The sequence below is a fragment of the Rhinopithecus bieti genome, unplaced genomic scaffold (genome assembly GCF_001698545.2).
Source record: "Rhinopithecus bieti isolate Rb0 unplaced genomic scaffold, ASM169854v2 scaffold_7884, whole genome shotgun sequence".
Lineage (NCBI taxonomy): Eukaryota > Metazoa > Chordata > Mammalia > Primates > Cercopithecidae > Rhinopithecus > Rhinopithecus bieti.
In genome coordinates, this window is record NW_016806331.1 from 2,607,416 (window position 1) to 2,624,479 (window position 17,064).

General features: G+C 42.0%; 1 protein-coding gene across 8 annotated transcripts in view; it reads left to right on the plus strand.

The window, feature by feature from the left end:
* Nucleotides 1–1,031: 1,031 nt before the first annotated feature.
* The window catches only part of PPFIBP1 (PPFIB scaffold protein 1), a 184,970-nt gene continuing 168,937 nt past the window's right edge, over nucleotides 1,032–17,064 (plus strand). For all 8 annotated transcript variants that reach the window (XM_017875586.1, XM_017875588.1, XM_017875587.1 and 5 more), the window contains exon 1: nucleotides 1,032–1,284. The gene's annotated coding sequence lies outside the window, so the exon portion shown is untranslated. The remainder of the gene's footprint in view (nucleotides 1,285–17,064) is intronic.

Below are 17,064 nucleotides of genomic sequence, written 5' to 3' on the forward strand. Positions count from 1 at the left end.
TTTTTTTTTTTTTTTTTTTTTTTTTTTTAAAAGAGAAAAAAAGAAACTTATTAATTCACTGTATTTCTAGAAGATGGTGGGTTATATGCTACCTATATCTCATACAAATAAAGCTGCTTTTCACCATTCAGTTCTGCCTCTAAGTAGCATCTGCCTTGAAAGAACCATCTTCTGAGAATCTTTCTCTTCTGTCAGCCAAGGGGATTATACCGCATGATATCTGTCAAGGATAAACGTTAGTTAATTCTTAATTGATAGCTCAGCCACTACAATTGGTTCCATTCAACAGTAATTATTCTCATGTGGTTTGTGGAACTCAATTGTGAGGTCCCTCCTTCCTCCACCCTTTTCAGTGTGTGCATTAAAACAGCAGCCTTAAGGTCTTTAAACGAGTAAATAAATTTTTCTTGCTTCAGAGATTCAATTTTACTTGCCCGAGAAGCTTGTGTGGTGTGATTTTCATCGCTAAAAGCAAAAGCAGCCACAAGGCTGATAACACCACTTAGCAATTCAAAGCTCGGTCACCGTTTTCAGGAGTCTCTTCCAAATCTTTCTGAAGTGCTTTTGAAGCTCTACATTCCCCGTCTAAGGGAACACCCAGCAGTCCCAGGATAAAAGGGCAGAAGCGTGAGCTGACGTTTTCCTTTATTTGCATGGCTTAAAGCTAGCCATTTTCTACACCACGCGCCGCCGGGCTCGTACATGCCCGTGTGCCCGTGACACTGAGGCAATTGTTTCTCCTTAAAAAGGGGGTTCGCGTGGGTTAGTTTCGTTTCTGATCTGGAATCTCAGTAACTACAACAAGAAAAGTCTAAAACTCGACCCGCCAGGTTCTTCCCCATCGCATTATCTCCGTTCCTTAGAGATAGCAGGAAGGGCAGCATTTTCTTCCATCCACCCACTTCCAGCCCTAGTCTGGCTCAGCGAGGAATGTATAAAATTAGTGGACTCCTCTGAGTGACGTTCCCCGGTTCCAATCAGCGGGCGCACAGGCGCCTCCGGCCCCGCCCCACTGCTGACTCTCTTTGGCTGATTCCTGCAGGGAGGGAGGAGAGAAGGGCGGCAGTGGGAGGGGGAGGTACCTGAACTGGGAGTGATGTCAGCTCCCAGCTCTGTGCCTGCCCGGATTCCTGACATGGTGTAGTGCAGGCAGGGTGGGGAAGGGACGGGGAAGGACTCGTGTGCTGCGAGCCGGCGGACGGGCCGGAGTGCTGGGGCTTTGAACTCCAAGAGGAGGTGGACGAGAACTTTTGGAACTAGTGCCGGCGGCTCTCCACCCCCCAGGTAAGGGCGTTTTGCTCCACTACGAGACGGGAGGGAAGTGGCACCGTTGTGTGGCTGCAGCTGGCTGTTGCAGCTGCTCCTCCTCTTCCCCGGGTCGATTTCCTTGTGCAACTCACTCCTGTTTCCCAATGGGAACGGGCACTTTTGGGGGGTGGTAGGGGTGGAGGGTAGGGCTTAACTCCTGGGGCTGCGACCGAGCTTGTACGTGAAGAATACTCCAGGATTGGACGTTTAGGTCTTGTCTGTATCCTTAGATCCCCACACCCTAGGTTCCCAGTAATACCTGAGAACCCCAACCAGAGGGGTGTGTGTCTCTCTATATTGGGGGATTTAAAAATGCCGCAAAAAATTATGAATCATCGACTTAAAAATTATGCTCATTGAAAAGAAAAAAAGTTTTGTATTTTTTTGTCTCCTTGTGGCCTGTTATATATTAAAAGAATATCAATGTTATTCTTATATATCAATGTAAAATATCCTTTTGTGTAGTCCAGTCAGGATGTGAGAAATTCACTTGGGGTGTTTATTAATTATGAGCTTGTGGGAAAACTCGTCTCTTGGGGGCACACTTCTAAAACTGCAACTAGTATTCGCTCATTTTAAACGAGAAATCCCTTCAGCTGCCAACTTTGTATTTGGAGGGGTTAGGATGGCTGCTAAGAATCTTCAGATCTGTTTCCTGTGGCTGCTTTAAAGGTGGGCTGGTAGTTGTGTTTTCGGGGATCTCTTTTAGAGAACGGAGTTTTAACAGGGAAATGCGGTGGAAGGCGTGGCATATGAACTCTTAATTATAGGGTCGTGAATTTTTCAACATGTGGGACCAAAACAAATCCTTTCTTTCAGTGAGAACTGCGGAGAGCAATAGAAAGAGAACTTGATTTCAAAGTCCAAGTTTGGTATTTTGAGAAAGCAATTGCCTGTCGGGAGGAAAAAGATACTTTAAGAAGTGAAAAGATACTTTAAGAAGTGAAAGAACAGAATTCTGATTTTTGTTTATTTCCTGTTTTAAACGCTGCCTTTTCCTGTGTGGAGATTTTGTGTGCCCTGGTCACTAACTGGGTGTGATTGACTTTCTCGAAGGGGCGGGGAAATTGACTCCATACGCTGATTCAGGACCCTCTCATCAGTGCTTTAGGGAAGGAAAAAAAAAAAAAAAAAAAGGCAGCGCTGAGACTCCTGAGTCAAGTTTCCCCTTTCTTTCACCGAAGTTCCTCCTTAGCAGTGAGGATCCTACTGTTGCCAGGTCTGGAGGAAATGGGAGTGGACTTCATTGTGAGTCAAAATCCATATCCCAGGCCCCTGAAGGAAAAAGCATTTCCAGGAGATGGAGAAAGAAAGAAGCCACAACAGTACGTCTAGTAAACCCAAGTCAGGAAATGGGATAGAGGACTATCAATGGGGTTCTCTATCTTTCTAGCCAGATGATCATTAGGTTTCAGAACTAGAAAGAAGTGTTTGGTTGTGCCGTTGTTTATGACATACCTGGGTTTGTATTGTTCTTAGTTCCTGCAAAAATTAAATAGGGTGGATAAATAGCAGACTTTTTGAGGAAGGAAAATTTGCTTTATTGGAAAGACAAGAACATTTTAATTTTAATTTTGGTTTGTATTTTGGCTTAAGACAGAAATTGCAAATGGCTCTGCAATAATGGTGAACAAGTCTTTTCTATTTATGTTCTATGGGGAGTACGTAAAACATACCATATTTCCAGTGTACTTTTTCAGTAGGATAGAGCTGTGGAGTGGGAGGCTGAGGCAGGAGAGGGAGGCTGAGGCAGGAGAATTGCTTGAACTTGGGAGGCGGAGGTTGCAGTGAGCCGAGATCTCATTATTGCACTCCAGCTTGGGCAACAAGAGTGAAACTCCATCTCAAAAAAAAATAAATAAAATAAAATAAAAATTAAGGTCATCAGGCCTTGATGAATAAATGTTGATTTGAAATCCAGGGACACATTGAAGTTCCAGATCAATGGTGCCTAATTTCAACGGCATCATTGACATTTTTTGGGAACAAGTTCACTGAGGGACAGTTAATTAACTGTTTATATAGTCTTTTTGTTACTCCCTGTTCCACCACTAGATAAATCAGAACAAGGTAATTTTTCCCTCAGTTACTGACTAGCTGACTTCTTTTAAAACCTTTCATATTCATACAATATTTGTATAAGTTAATTTAGATTATGTTGATAATTTGTTACATTAAAATTAACTTTTTATTTATATCCCAAACCAGCTTAATTTCAAACTGTTAACTGAAAGAAGACCTTATTCAGCACTCTGCCTTTTTTCTTCTTTTCTTTTTTGAGACAGGGTCTCGCTCTGTCACCTTGGATGGAGTGCAGTGGCGCAATCTCAGCTCACTGTAGCCTCTGCCTCCCAGGTTCAAATGATCCTCCCACCTCAGCTTCCACTGGGATTACAGTCATGCACCAACATGCCCAGTTAATTTTTGTATTTTTAGTAGAGGCGGGTTTTCGCCATGTTGCTCAGGCTGATCTTGGACTCCCGGGTTCAAGCAATCAACCCACCTCGACCTCCCAAAGTGCTAGGATTACAGGAGTGAGCCATGGGTGCCCAGCCTATCTTTTCAGATATGTTATTACATGTCTCTGGCCTAGTTTGAATTACCTTTTCAAAACAATGAATGAAGGAATGAATTAATGAATGCATATTCATTCATGTTTGGGTCTGTGTCTTGATTCTTTATTAAAGAAACGTTGCTTCAAGGCGAAAACATAGGCAAGAAGTTTTGTATAATGACATTTTTATTTTCAGAGATTTCCTTAGAAAGTCATATTAGCTCCAAAATTAAGAAAAAAAATCACAGTTGAGCAGCCAGTTGTGAAATCTTTCAGGGAGCCATAATCATAACTATCATGATTATTTTGTTATTTTTAACCATGGTCAAACAGATGGATTTAAATATGAGAGTCAAAGCTGTTACAGTTACTGTCACAGATCTTGGTTTGCTGCAACCTCCACCTCCCGTTTTCAAGTGATTCTTATGCCTCAGGGTCCCAAGTAGCTAGGATTACAGGTGTATGCCACAACGCCTGGCTAATTTTTGTATTTTTAGTAGATACGGGGTTTCACCATGTTAGCCAGGTGGTCTCGAACTCCTGACCTCAGGTGATCCGCCTGCCTCAGCCTCCCAAAGTGCTGGGATTACAGGCGTGAGCCACCATGCCCGGTTATGCAGGGTATTCTTTGTGAATAAAGAGAACAAAATGTCTTCTGGCCAGCGTTTTCTGTTCAACTAAAGGTGGATAACTTCACAATTAAATCGGTTATCCAACTGTCCAAAAACTGTTCTGGGCTCTTGTAATTCAGTGCATCAGTGGTGTGTTATGTCAGTTATTTTTCAAATTCATTGCAGTGCACATTAGAACCTTCTTCCTAGAAAACAAAACAACAACAACCAAAAACCCTACAGCTTTTGTCATATATGTCACTCACAAAAATTGATGCTGTGTTAAATGGAGCTCATAAATTTAAAACTAAACTGAATTATTCCACCCTACAAAATACATAGAATCTTTTCTTTTACACTCTTCGTTTTAGATATAATAATTACTGATGCTCATTGGTGTTCAATGATAATGTTTCCAAAGCCAAGTGGTGAGCATTGTTTTTCTACTTCCAAAAAAAAAAAAACAAAAACAAAAAACTAACATACCAGACAACTGGATTTGAGATAAAAAAAAATATGGATTCTTTCAGGAGTTTTAAGTTACTTTTTGGGCAGTTTAGGGGAGGAAGGGAGAGAACCTGAGTTAAATATGTACCAGTCTAAACCCACTAAAGAGTGTCTGTTTCTGAAAGGTGGGTTTGGACTCTGAGTGGTCCAGGTGGACGTGTTGTCACAGTTTGTGAATGCTCTTTGGTTATGCGTCTCCTTGGGAACTTGATGGGACTCACATTTTGACTGGCCCCCCCCACACATCCTTGTTTTTGTTGGCAAGTGTAATGAGTTCAGAATAGAAAGATCATATAGTGGTTTTCTGTACAGGGGTGCACCTAACAATGTCCGTGCCCAAAGGAATTGTATAAACTCAAATTGCATTGAGTATCAGTCATTCTGGCCAAGGGTCTTGTCTTAAATATGGATCATATAGGAAGAAGATCAAGTACCACCATCATGTTTGGGGCTGGCCCTAGATTTTATGGACACCCTCTGGACTCCACGGTAGGCCTGGATATTTTCACCTCTCCTTTAATTTAGGGAAATTATGCATTTGACATAAAAAGACAAGTTCAGAAGAGTAGGTGTGCTCATTCTTAGTGTGCGTGTCTTTGTTAAGAGGTGAAACTCAAATTTCACCCGGTGAAAGAGGGACTAAGGCTTTTTTCAGTGGCAAGTCTATTCCTAAAGAAGTGGCCAGGCCGGACACGATGGCTCATGCCTGTAATCCCAGCACTTTGGGAGGCTGAGGCGGGTGGATCACTTGGGGTCAGGAGTTCGAGACCAGCCGGGCCAACATGGCAAAACCCCATCTCTACTAAAAATACAAAAATTGGCCGGGTGTGGTGGCGCATGCCTGTGGTCCCAGCTACTCAGGAAGCTGAGGCAGGAGAATTGCTTGAAGCTGGGAGGCGGAGGTTGCAGTGAGCTGAGATTGTGCCACTGCACTCCAGCCAGGGCAACAGAGGGAGATTCTGTCAAAAATAAATAAATAAATAATAAGTTGCCAAATTTTAATTTTTCCTTTTAGCACTAAAAGCTGAACTCTTAAGATGTGGCCAGATTCTTTAGGCCAGCAAGGTAGTTTTGGGGAGGAACTAGATAGGCCCATTGGGAACGGTGTGGACTCTTTTATGGTATGCAGTAATATTGTACCATATCGCTAAATGTACCTGTGTTTTCTTATATCTTTGTGCCTAGGATCAAGCTCACTGATGTCCTTTTGCTGGCACTTTGTCACCCTTCTCTTCATCTATAGTATTCTACACAAATATTTTCTCACTACCACAGAATTGCATAAGTTTTTCATGAGGAAAGTTTATTGTATTTACTTTATTTAGAAAAAAGTGAAAACAAGGTTGAAACTCTATGGTCTACTTTTTTCATCTAGTGACTTGACAGAGCAGCTGCTATTGCATAAAGAATGCCTTTGCAGCCATTATCTTTTTCTAAAGATGCTGCTGCTTATAACGACACAGTAGAGAGTTTTCTTTTGTTTGCATTGGAATTTGAACACGCTCTACTTTTTCTTGTGAATGATAGAAGAGTCAAATGAACCTGTGGATTCTCGAAATTAACTCTGGGAAGTGAGAGGGAGGAAGGGAAACAGTGACGACTCACGGGAGACACTCTGGTTGAACCTGTGATCTGGCCAGGGCCATTTGTGTGAAGTCACCTGAGTCTCAGTGTTTTTCCTCTGGATCAGCTGCCTGGACGGTTTTGTCAAACTTTCAGATCCTACCATCCTCCACCTCCATCAGTGTGTGACTTTGCATAACTGAGAAAGCTGCTAAACACAGAATTAAGTTTCTTTTATTGTTTTTGTCTACTAAGGGAATTTGATTCTCTGGGATGATTAGCACTTCATATTACCTTGTGAGAAAGACACAGCTGGATGCCCAACAGATATCTATCCCCCTTCCTTCTCTATAACTGAATCCATTTTGTTTAATTCACCACTATGTCCAGTTAAGTGCTAGATTTCCCAGAATCCCTTGCAGCTGGGAGGTGGTTCAGTGACAGTAGTCCTGGCTGATGAGATGTAAATAAATGGATACCCCACTCCCCAAAGCACTTTAAAGGGGAAGCCTCTGTGAGCTTGCCTGTTAAGACTTTTGCTCTTTGTACTTCTTCCCTGGAGAAAGTAAACAGGCCATCGTGTGACCAAAGACAAGATGCTTGAGGGTTACGGATGACTGGGTGGAAAGTTAGAAGGAGGCTGAGAAAGCTGATAGCATTCTGCAACTGCTCTACTGGACCCTGTCTGCCCATTTCTTGACTCTGTGAGAAAAATAAAATCTCTACTTGGTTAAACCACAGAACTTGGGTCAGTTACTTGCAGCCAAATGTGATCTTAACTGAGTCTGAATGTTTAAAATCATAGTTCATATTTTCTTTAAAATCAAAAGGCTTTATTCTGTACGAGAAAAACAAGACTTTGGAGCCATGCAGATCCTCAACTTGAATCCTGGCTTTGCTATTTATTACAGTCTAATATTGGCAAGTAATTTAACCTCTCTGGGTCTCAGCTTTCTCGTCTATAAAATGGTAACTCTGATATATGTGCCATAGCATTTTTGCAAGGATTAGAAATAATTCGAAATTATTATTATTTTTTTGAGACAGTCTCACGCTGTCACCCAGGCTGGAGTGCAGTGGTGCAATCTCGGCTCACTGCAACCTCCACCTCCTGGGTTCAAGCGATTCTCCAGCTTCAGCTTCCCAAGTAGCTGGGATTACAGGTGCCCACCACCATGACCAGCTAATTTTTTTTTTTTTTTTTTTTTTTTTTTAGTAGAGGCAGGGTTTCACTATTGTTGGCCAGACTGGTCTTGAACTCCTGATCTCAGCTGATCTGCCAGCCTCGGCCTCCCAAAGTACTGGGATTATAGGCGTGAGCCACCATGCCTGGCCAGAAATTAGTAATAGGAATAATAATGGCATATTCAGCACATGGAAGATCTTCGGCACTGTTACCGAAGGGAAGTGTAGTGGGGAGCCTGAAAGGGGGAGGCAAAGAATTCAGCTCTTTCTCCTAGAAGGTTCTTGGTAGGTTTACAGCTACAATCCCTTGACTCTATCTACTTGGCATTTATTCTACCTCCTGTTTCTCATCCTCATTCCCACCTGCCCACACCAGAATACTTGGAACTCTTGTGTTCTCCAGCTTTGGTTAAGAAAGCAGAGGATGTCCTTATAAAAATTTATTAACTATAGCATAGGGAGAAGGGTGGGGGTTCCAGAGTCAGACAGATGTGGATTAGAATCCCCTGTTGTTACTAGCTGTGTGATTTTGGTTAAGTCTTCTGTGAAATGGGAATAATTGCGTGGTTATGAAGATTACATCTGATAATGTATGTGAAGCACTAACAGCTGCTTTCTTGGCACACAACATGCACTGGTTTGATGACAGATATTGTTGTTACTATTTCATTAAGCATGTGTTAAGCAATTCCCAGCCTTGGTACAAGGTCCTCTTGGAGATGGAAAGACAAACAAAACATGATCTTTACCTTAAGAGTATTCATATACAGGAGATGGGGGCAGAAAGAGATGGCACAGCTTATTCATGACTGTAATAAAAAGCAGATTTAGAATACTGTTTAACTGTTAAAAAGATTGAATATACTGACTTGTACAGATGTCTATTACATATATTTTAAGAAGTAAAACACCAAGCATACATGTATGGTTTACATTTGTAAGTGCATGAAAAACTGCTAAGTGGGATGGCTTATGGGAGTTGAGATGAAGGGAACTTTGTATTTTTTTTTTTAAAGTATATTACATCTATGTTACATTACTCAGGAAATATAAAATATTGTTAATTTTAAACATCTATTTTTTGGTCCTTTTGGAGGTTGGTTGGTGAAGAGCATTCTGTGAACTATACTAGCCACCAGAGCAAAGGAAGAGACTGGGTTTCGGGAGATTCCACTAGAAGAGGTGGGATTTGATTGGGTCTTAAAGGGTAGGGAGGAGATTTTGAGGAGGCAGTGGGGACAGAGGAGCATACTTGGGTTTGCAGCAAAATGTAGAATAGAGTGAGATTAGATCTAGAGAAAAGAGAGAACAATATTGTTTGAAAAGACGTAAGTTATATTGGGGCAAATCTTACAGGGTTTTAAAGAGAGTGACAATATTATACCTTAAAACAAGATGTTTTAAGAAAAGAAAAGTGAGGGAACTATTGTTTTATAAAAATGACTCTGGAAATAGCAGATTGGGTGTTTCTAGTGGGTGTATGGGCAAGGGGAGGGAGAACGACAGAACACCCTGAATCAAGAATGGCCCATATGCAAAAGTTAATTTTCTTTTAAAGATGATGTTTTGCTATGTTGCCCAGGCTGGAGTGCCTATTCACAGTTGTGGCTGTGGCTATTCACAGTTGTGATCATTGTGCACTCATGGGCTCAAGCAGCCCTCCTGACTTAGCCTCCCGAGTAGCTGGAACTACAGGGACATGCCTCCATGCCTGTCTAAGTGAAAGTTGAATTTTAATGGGAAACATGAGTTAAGATTTGAACATCTCTGGAGTTTGAGATTCCATCATGACCCACATTATCTTTAATTTTCTCATTGTATAAATGGATAAAATAATACCTATCTTATCAGGTTTTTAGGAGAATAACAATAATAATAGGTAACACTTAGCTGGTAGGTTATACTTTTTATGTACCAAGCGCTACTCTAAGCACCTTAAATATTTCAACCTAGATCAATCCCATATTACAGATGAGGAATCTGAGACATAGGGAGGCTAAGTAACTTTCCCAGGGTCACACAGATTATGTGTGTCAAACTCAGAATTTGAACTCAGGCAGGTGCAGCTTCAGGGCCAGTATCTTCAACCTCTTCTTAGTCCTACCTCTGGCGTGGTTCTGTACTTGGGGTGTTAAAAGCCAGTGTGAACTGTTAGTTGACATTATTCATATAAAGATGTTAAGCAAGAATTTAGAAATTTAGGCTTGGAGTTTAGGCCAAAGCCTAGACCAATGGATCATCTCTATAGGGCTGTTATGTAAAGAGCAAGAATAGATGAGCTCCCCGAACAAGAGTATGTAGAGTAAAAAGAGAAGCAGGCATACAATCTTCAGGGGACTCCTGACATTTAGAAATGGTCAGGCAAAAAAGAAGTTAGGAGAGGAGATAGAGCAGGATCTGCAGAGAAGTGGAGGACGATGGTGGCCAAGGAAAGAAGCACAACGTAAGTGAACTAACCATGCCATCCAGTGCAACAGACTCGTTACAAGGCTGCATCCAACAGACTGACCCTGGTCCTGCTGCCAGGTCAGTTCGTGAACTTGGAATCCAGAATGCAAAAAATTGAAGACTGCACGGGAGCTGATTGAACTGCAGGCGGCCCAGTTAGTTCATCCTTTCAAGGAATTGATCCGAGAGAGACATGGTAGATAGCTTGCGTTTGAGGAAGGCTCAGGTAGAAAGGAGGATATTAAAAGAAGGAAAAGGGAGGAAGGAATGAGTGCATTGTCCAGGGTAGAGAGATGGGGATAGACCCAAAATCAAGTGGAGGGCTATAAGAACACTTCTTCTGATGCGGTGGAAGAGAGGATGGGGGAAATGGAAAAAAAAAAGATGTGATCAGAAGGGATACGAGTTGAGTAAGTTCACTGCAGGCAGTCTGCATTGATTTATCAGTAGAGTAGGAAGCGTGAAAGGAAATTCACAGACAAGTAACTCAGGCTCCTGAGAGGCTGGCTCTGGGGATTATTGTTATGGAGGAAAAATTTGAAAGAATGACAGAAGTCTCTCATCTGAACAATACAAACTGACACATTTGCCAGAATGTGTCTCGAGGCAGGAAGTTGGTTTATTGAAGTGGAAAGTAGTGGTTATTAAAAAGAAAAAAAAAAAAAAAAAGAGGAGAATGAAATTAGACAAAGGGAAACTTGACTGTCTTTGAAGGAGGAATTTTTAGACAACCAGACTTAATGGTTCACAGACCACCTTCTTGGGGGAAACCTGAGCTCTGAGTGGTGAGAAACAACCGGTTTTGGAGCTCACAGCTGGGGTTTGGTTACAACAGATCCATCAAGGCACCAGGAAATACTCTGTAGAAAGGAATTATCCAACAGAGACAGCACTGTATTAAATTATCCTCCTGATAAGGTGGTCTCTGATCTTCAGTTTACTTATTTCTAGAAAGATCTTTAGTTGAAAAGACATAGGCTTGTGGCATTTCAGCAGATTTGTTGTGGTAATGACATCAGGGGTATGTGAGAAAAGGATTGAGGAATGCAGTAATTAAGAATACGGTACTAAAAATCACTACCCCATCAGTCCATTGGTGGGTCTTATGGTGGTTGCTTTGAAAGATGTCAGTAAAGGCTTGTTTATGTGTGTGCAGTATAAATTGATAGGCATAATATTCTTGAGTTCAACGGCTATCAGCAGGGCCAACTGTAGAATTCATGGAGCCTGTTGCAAAATGAAAATGTGTGACCCCTTATTCAAAAGGCAAGAAAAAAGTGCTGCTAAAGGTACTAAAATATGAAGCTTTTTTCCGTTCTCAGTTTTTTTCTCTTGACTTGTCATAGTATTGGCTACTTGTCATTCTATGTGAAGAAAAATTAAAATTAAAATTATAGCATGAATTCAATTTAAAATTAAAAAACTAAACATTGAAGTTTTAGTATGAATTTACTCTTCATCTTTGTATTATACAATGTTGGTTTTTGTTGTTGTTGTTGGTTTGTTTTGTTTTGTTTTTTGAGGCAGGATCTCACTCTGTCACCCAAGCTACAGTGCAGTAGTGTGGTCACAGTTCATTGCAGCTTCTACTTTCTGGGCTCAGGTGATCCTCCTGCTCAGCCTCCCAAGTAGCTGGGACTACAGGTGCGTGCCTGGCTAATTTTTTGTATTTTTAGTAGAGACGGGGTTTCACCATGGTCTCGATCTCCTGACCTTGTGATCCGCCCGTCTCGGCCTCCCAAAGTGCTGGGATTACAGGCGTGAGCCACCGCGCCCGGCCCATCTTTGTATTATACAATGTTGGTTTTTGTTGTTGTTGTTGGTTTGTTTTGTTTTGTTTTTTGAGGCAGGATCTCACTCTGTCACCCAAGCTACAGTGCAGTAGTGTGGTCACAGTTCATTGCAGCTTCTACTTTCTGGGCTCAGGTGATCCTCCTGCTCAGCCTCCCAAGTAGCTGGGACTACAGGTGCGTGCCTGGCTAATTTTTTGTAGAGACAGGGTCTCATCATGTTGCTCAAGCTGGTCTTGAAATCCTGGGCGCAAGCAATCCTCTTGCCTTGGCTTCCCAAGGTGCTCGTATTGCAGGTGTGAGCCACTGCACCCATTGCAATGCTGGTTTTAAATGAAAATATAGAGCATTGAACTCATACGCAGAATTACTGAAGTTGTTGATGCATATGTATATTGTTATGAGAACAGTAGAAACACTGCCCAAAATTAAACTACTTTTATTTCACTTCTTGACATGTGCACATTCTATTGACACCTACCTTTGGCTTATGATGTGTAATGAAGGACTGAAAGAAGAAGCAACGATGAGTTGCCTTATCTTTCCTTTTCCTTCTGTGCCGTCATTTTCAGCAGAAGTGGTTGGCTAATATTTAAGTAACATGAGAAAGAGATAAAACGCTAAGGCTCCCTGGTCATTTGTGTGTCTTAGAAAGACATTTCTGTGTGCAATCAAAATGGAAGTCATTGCCTCTTGGGGCAGTCAGCACCCACCTGCCTGCTTATTCAGTTGTATTTGTACACTTACCTTGCACTCACTTTAAGTCTTGCTGAAATCCCACGTACCGGGAGTTCACCGGAATTCATGGTGCATTGGGAAATGTGTGTGAATAGAGAGGCCAGGAATGGTGGCTGTACATATTACGTGCTATGTTAGGCTCTTTTGCATTGCTATAAAGGAAAACTAGGACTGGGTAATTTATCAAGAAAAAAGGTTTAATTGGCTCACAGTTCTGCAGGGTGTACATGAAGTATAGTGCCAACATCTGTTTCTGACGAGGCCCCCAGGAAGCTTCCGATCATGGCAGAAGGCAAGGGGAACTAGCTTGTCACCTGGCAAGAGAGGGAGCAAGAGAGACAGAAGGGAGAGGCCCCAGACCCTTAAACAACCAGATCTCCCATGAACGAATTGAGCAGGATTCACTCATCACCAAGGGGATGTGCTAAACCATTCACGAGGGATCCGCCCCCATGATCCAGTCACCTTCCACCAGGCCCCACACCCAACATTGGGATTCACATTTCAACGTGAGATTTGGAGGGGCCAAACATCCAAATCATATCACATCGTTCTCCTCTGCTCACTTGTGGGCTCCATTGTCCCACTGGACCTGACTTACACAACACAAATTCAAAATTCTTATCATTCTCAAGATGGTGACAGCAGAGTATTAAACCAACCATGGGTCTTTTCTGAGCATGGGGTCCTGTGTTACTGCCCAGGTCACAGGTCCATGAAGATGTCTCAGAAGTCAAAGAGCTCACTTTTGAGGCTAAGTTTCCCTTGGTCCTAATGTCTCAGCTTCATTATTAAAGTTTGCAATGTATCAGCTTTGTGGGTGGTAGCCTAGGGGACCCTCTCCTGGCCATCAGCAAGGTCATTTTTGCCTTTCAATAATTTTTTAATCATTCTTCATTCCCCCTACCAGTATATCTGGGTTCACATCCTCCTCCTCTCTGGTACAGACCCTGTTGTTGTCTCCTACTGGAGCCCTGCAGGTAGTCCCTTCTGTTTTTTTTTTTTTTTTTTGAGACGGAGTATCTCACTGTCGCTCAGGCTGGAGTGCAATGATGTGATCTTGGCTCACTGCAACCTCTGCCTCCCTGGTTCAAGTGATTCTCCTGCCTCAGGCTCCCAAGTAGCTGGGATTACAGGCGCCTGCCACCACGTCCAGCTAATCTTTTGTGTTTTTAGTAGAGACAGGGTTTCACTATGTTGGCCAGGCTGGTCTCGAACTCCTGACCTTGTGATCCACCTACCTCGGCCTCCCAAAGTGCTGGGATTACAGATGTGAGCCACTGCGCCCGGCCCCCCTTTTGTTTATTCTGCACCTTACTGCCAGACAAATTTTCCAAGTAAGTTTGGTACCAGGCCACCCTGCCTACTCCAAAGCTTTCTTTGACCTCCTGTGAGCCATGGCTTACAGCAGAGTTCTCATCCTGGTGTTCCTGGGGTGGAGACTGCATGGAGACAGGGTTAGTTTGGCCTATGTGTTATTAATAGAGAAGTTTCAGCCAACGCTTGCTTTGGGAGGGTTCACTTACTGAAATTCACCTATTGAAATTCAGATTTTAAAAAGAGGTCTGGCCACTGTGGGCTCTTGTTTCCTTGTGCTGTGCTGGTGCCCTAAAGAACAAGGTGGACTGGGCATGGGGAGAAAGATGCGCAGTTCATCTTTTTCCTTGGTTTACTCTTAAGGCAGAGTGATTCTTTGCTGTGGGAAAATCTTCACTTGCAGCTATGTAAATGGAAAACAGATATCTGGCTATTCTTAAGAATGGTGTGAAGCAACCTGAATGTTGATCTTTTAGTCTGAGAAGTTAAATTCCCTGTTCATAATGGAAATTGGGTATGTGCTTTGTAGCAGCCTTTGGTTGCTTTTTTTAGGAGAAATATTTCTTAAGTCTCACCTGGCTATTACTACCACTGTGTCATCTTGTGACCTCATCTAATCTTGACCTCTTTCTCCAAGCTTGCCTTTCCCTGCCCTTCTGTGCAGAGGACTCCGGCTCCAATCCCTGGGTGGCTTTAAGTCCAGGAAACCTTTCTGTTTTTCCCATTGCTCTTCTCTTTGCTTAATGTCTCCTCTTTCCTCCAGACCCACTTAAAAGCAGTTCATCAGGAAAACTTAGCTGAGAGTCTCAGTCAGAACTCATTCGTGCAGGAACTTTGCAGGAATCAGGTAATCAAATTCTGGGTTTTAACTGCTCAAGTACCAATTGGGTGGTGAGTTAAGGTTGTCTTTGAAGGTTCCTTCCAGCCCAGTGATTTTGAGATCTGGCAATTACTTGTTATTTGAAATTGTACTTTGTGATAGGAACTGTACTTGCAGTATCTCAGTTAATTATGAGGCAGCACTAGCATTGCCTCCATTTTACAGATGAGGAAACTGAGACTTTTTTCCAACACTGACTCTCAAAATGGCTCTTTTCCGGGTTTATCTTATTTCTTGAAATATATTATGGACTAGTTGAGGACCATGACTGCCTTCGTTGACAAGACCTGCTAGCCGGTAGGAACTCAGTAAATATGTGATGAGATGATTGGTTCATTCAATCAATATGCATTAGGACTATGCCAGGCTCCATGGAGATGCAAAGATGCCCCAGGTAGAAAATGAAGTATTAGTTATACTCTAAGCTTGGCCTCCTACCTGGGCACGAAGGTAATATGGAATGGTGGATCTTGGGCTCTGGAGTGAGATGGACCTATAGCTGTGGTTCAGTTTCCTCATTTGTCAAATATGGGCAGTAATACTGTATACTTTTGTAGCAGTAGTTTTCAACTGCAGTGATTTTGGCCTGTAGCAGTCATTGACAATGTTGAGACATTTTTTGTGTCACAACCTGGAGGTGGGGGTGCTGCTGGCATTTGGTGGGTACAGTCCAGGGATGTGGCTAACCATCCTACAATGCACAGGACAGCCCCCCACCACTGAAGAATTATCCTGACTCAAAGTATCAGTAGTGCTGAGGCTGACAAATGCTGCCTTAAAGGGTTGTGAAGATGGAACAAGATAATGACTGCAAAGAGTTTGGCGTAGTTAGCTGTTACTCCCAGAAAGTCATCCCAAAGACTGCAAAATCATCCTTCGAAAGGCAAACACCAAAAGGCTGAATTTCATCAGCATCAGTGATTGTTGCCAGTGAGAAGCCTTATGCTAAGGATTTCATGCTCTCCTGTTTAGGAGTGGTGACAGACTCACTACAGGTTGTTTATGTTACACTGTGTACTACTGTGAGCTGGCGTGGATTTATCAGAGCTGTAAAAGCCATTATTAGTTTTTAGGGTATTCCTGGTAAACTTCCTGCTTGCTTTACTAGTTTGTTCTGTGGAGATAATTTTGGTGTGCGGGTTTAAATCTTCTGATGGAAAATGTTTTGACTATCAAATTCCCAAAACCTGTTTTGATACGTGAGACACGAAACATTTTGGTTTTCACATCAAGAAGCCTTATGTTTTTCTAGCCTTGGATTTTAAACAAAGCAGTTTTCCCCCTGTTTACTGCCTTACCTGCCTATCTGTGGGAGTAAGAGGGTGGAGAGCTAGCTGCTGGATTTCCATCTATTGTTTATTGTGGATTTATATTTTAAATTGTTAAACTTTTTTTGTAATTATAAAGGTAATATGTGTATCTTATAGAAAATTTGAGTAACATAGAAAAAATAGAGAAAAAAAGCACCAGTAATCCTTTCACATGAAGGTATAGTTAGCTTTGGTGTGTTGGTGTGTTTTCTTCTTTTTCTATTCCTATATTTTTTCCATAGATGAAGTATTCTGAGTATGTAATTTTGTGTCCCACTATTTTTAAAACTTCACATTGTTTTATTTTCATTTCCTTACACTACTAAAATGTCTGTAAATATTTCTAAGGACTGTAAAACATTCCATCTGTGGGTGTTTCATTATTTTATCCCATTGTAAAAATATAGCCTATTTTCAAATTTGTTTGTTTGTTTTTTTTTTTTTAGAGACAGGGTCTTCCTCTGTCACCCAGGCTGGAGTGCAGCGATGTGATCATAGCTTACTGCAGCCTCAAAATGCTGGGCCCAAGTGATCCTCCTGCCTCAGCCTCCCATGTAGTAGGATTGTAGACATGTGCCACCATGTCTGGGTTTTTTTTTTTTTTTTTTTTTGGTAGAGATTCTGTCTCAAAATATCAGTAGTACTGAGGTTGAGAAACACTGCCTTAAAGGGTTGTAAAGATGAAACAAGATAATGAATGCAAAGAGTTTGGCGTAGTTAGCTGTTACCCCAAGAAAGTCATCCCAAAGACTGCAGAATCATCCTTTGAAAGGCAAACACCAAAAGGCTGAATTTCATCAGCATCAGTGATTCTTGTCAGTGACCCTGTCTCTACAAAAAAAAAAAAAAAAAA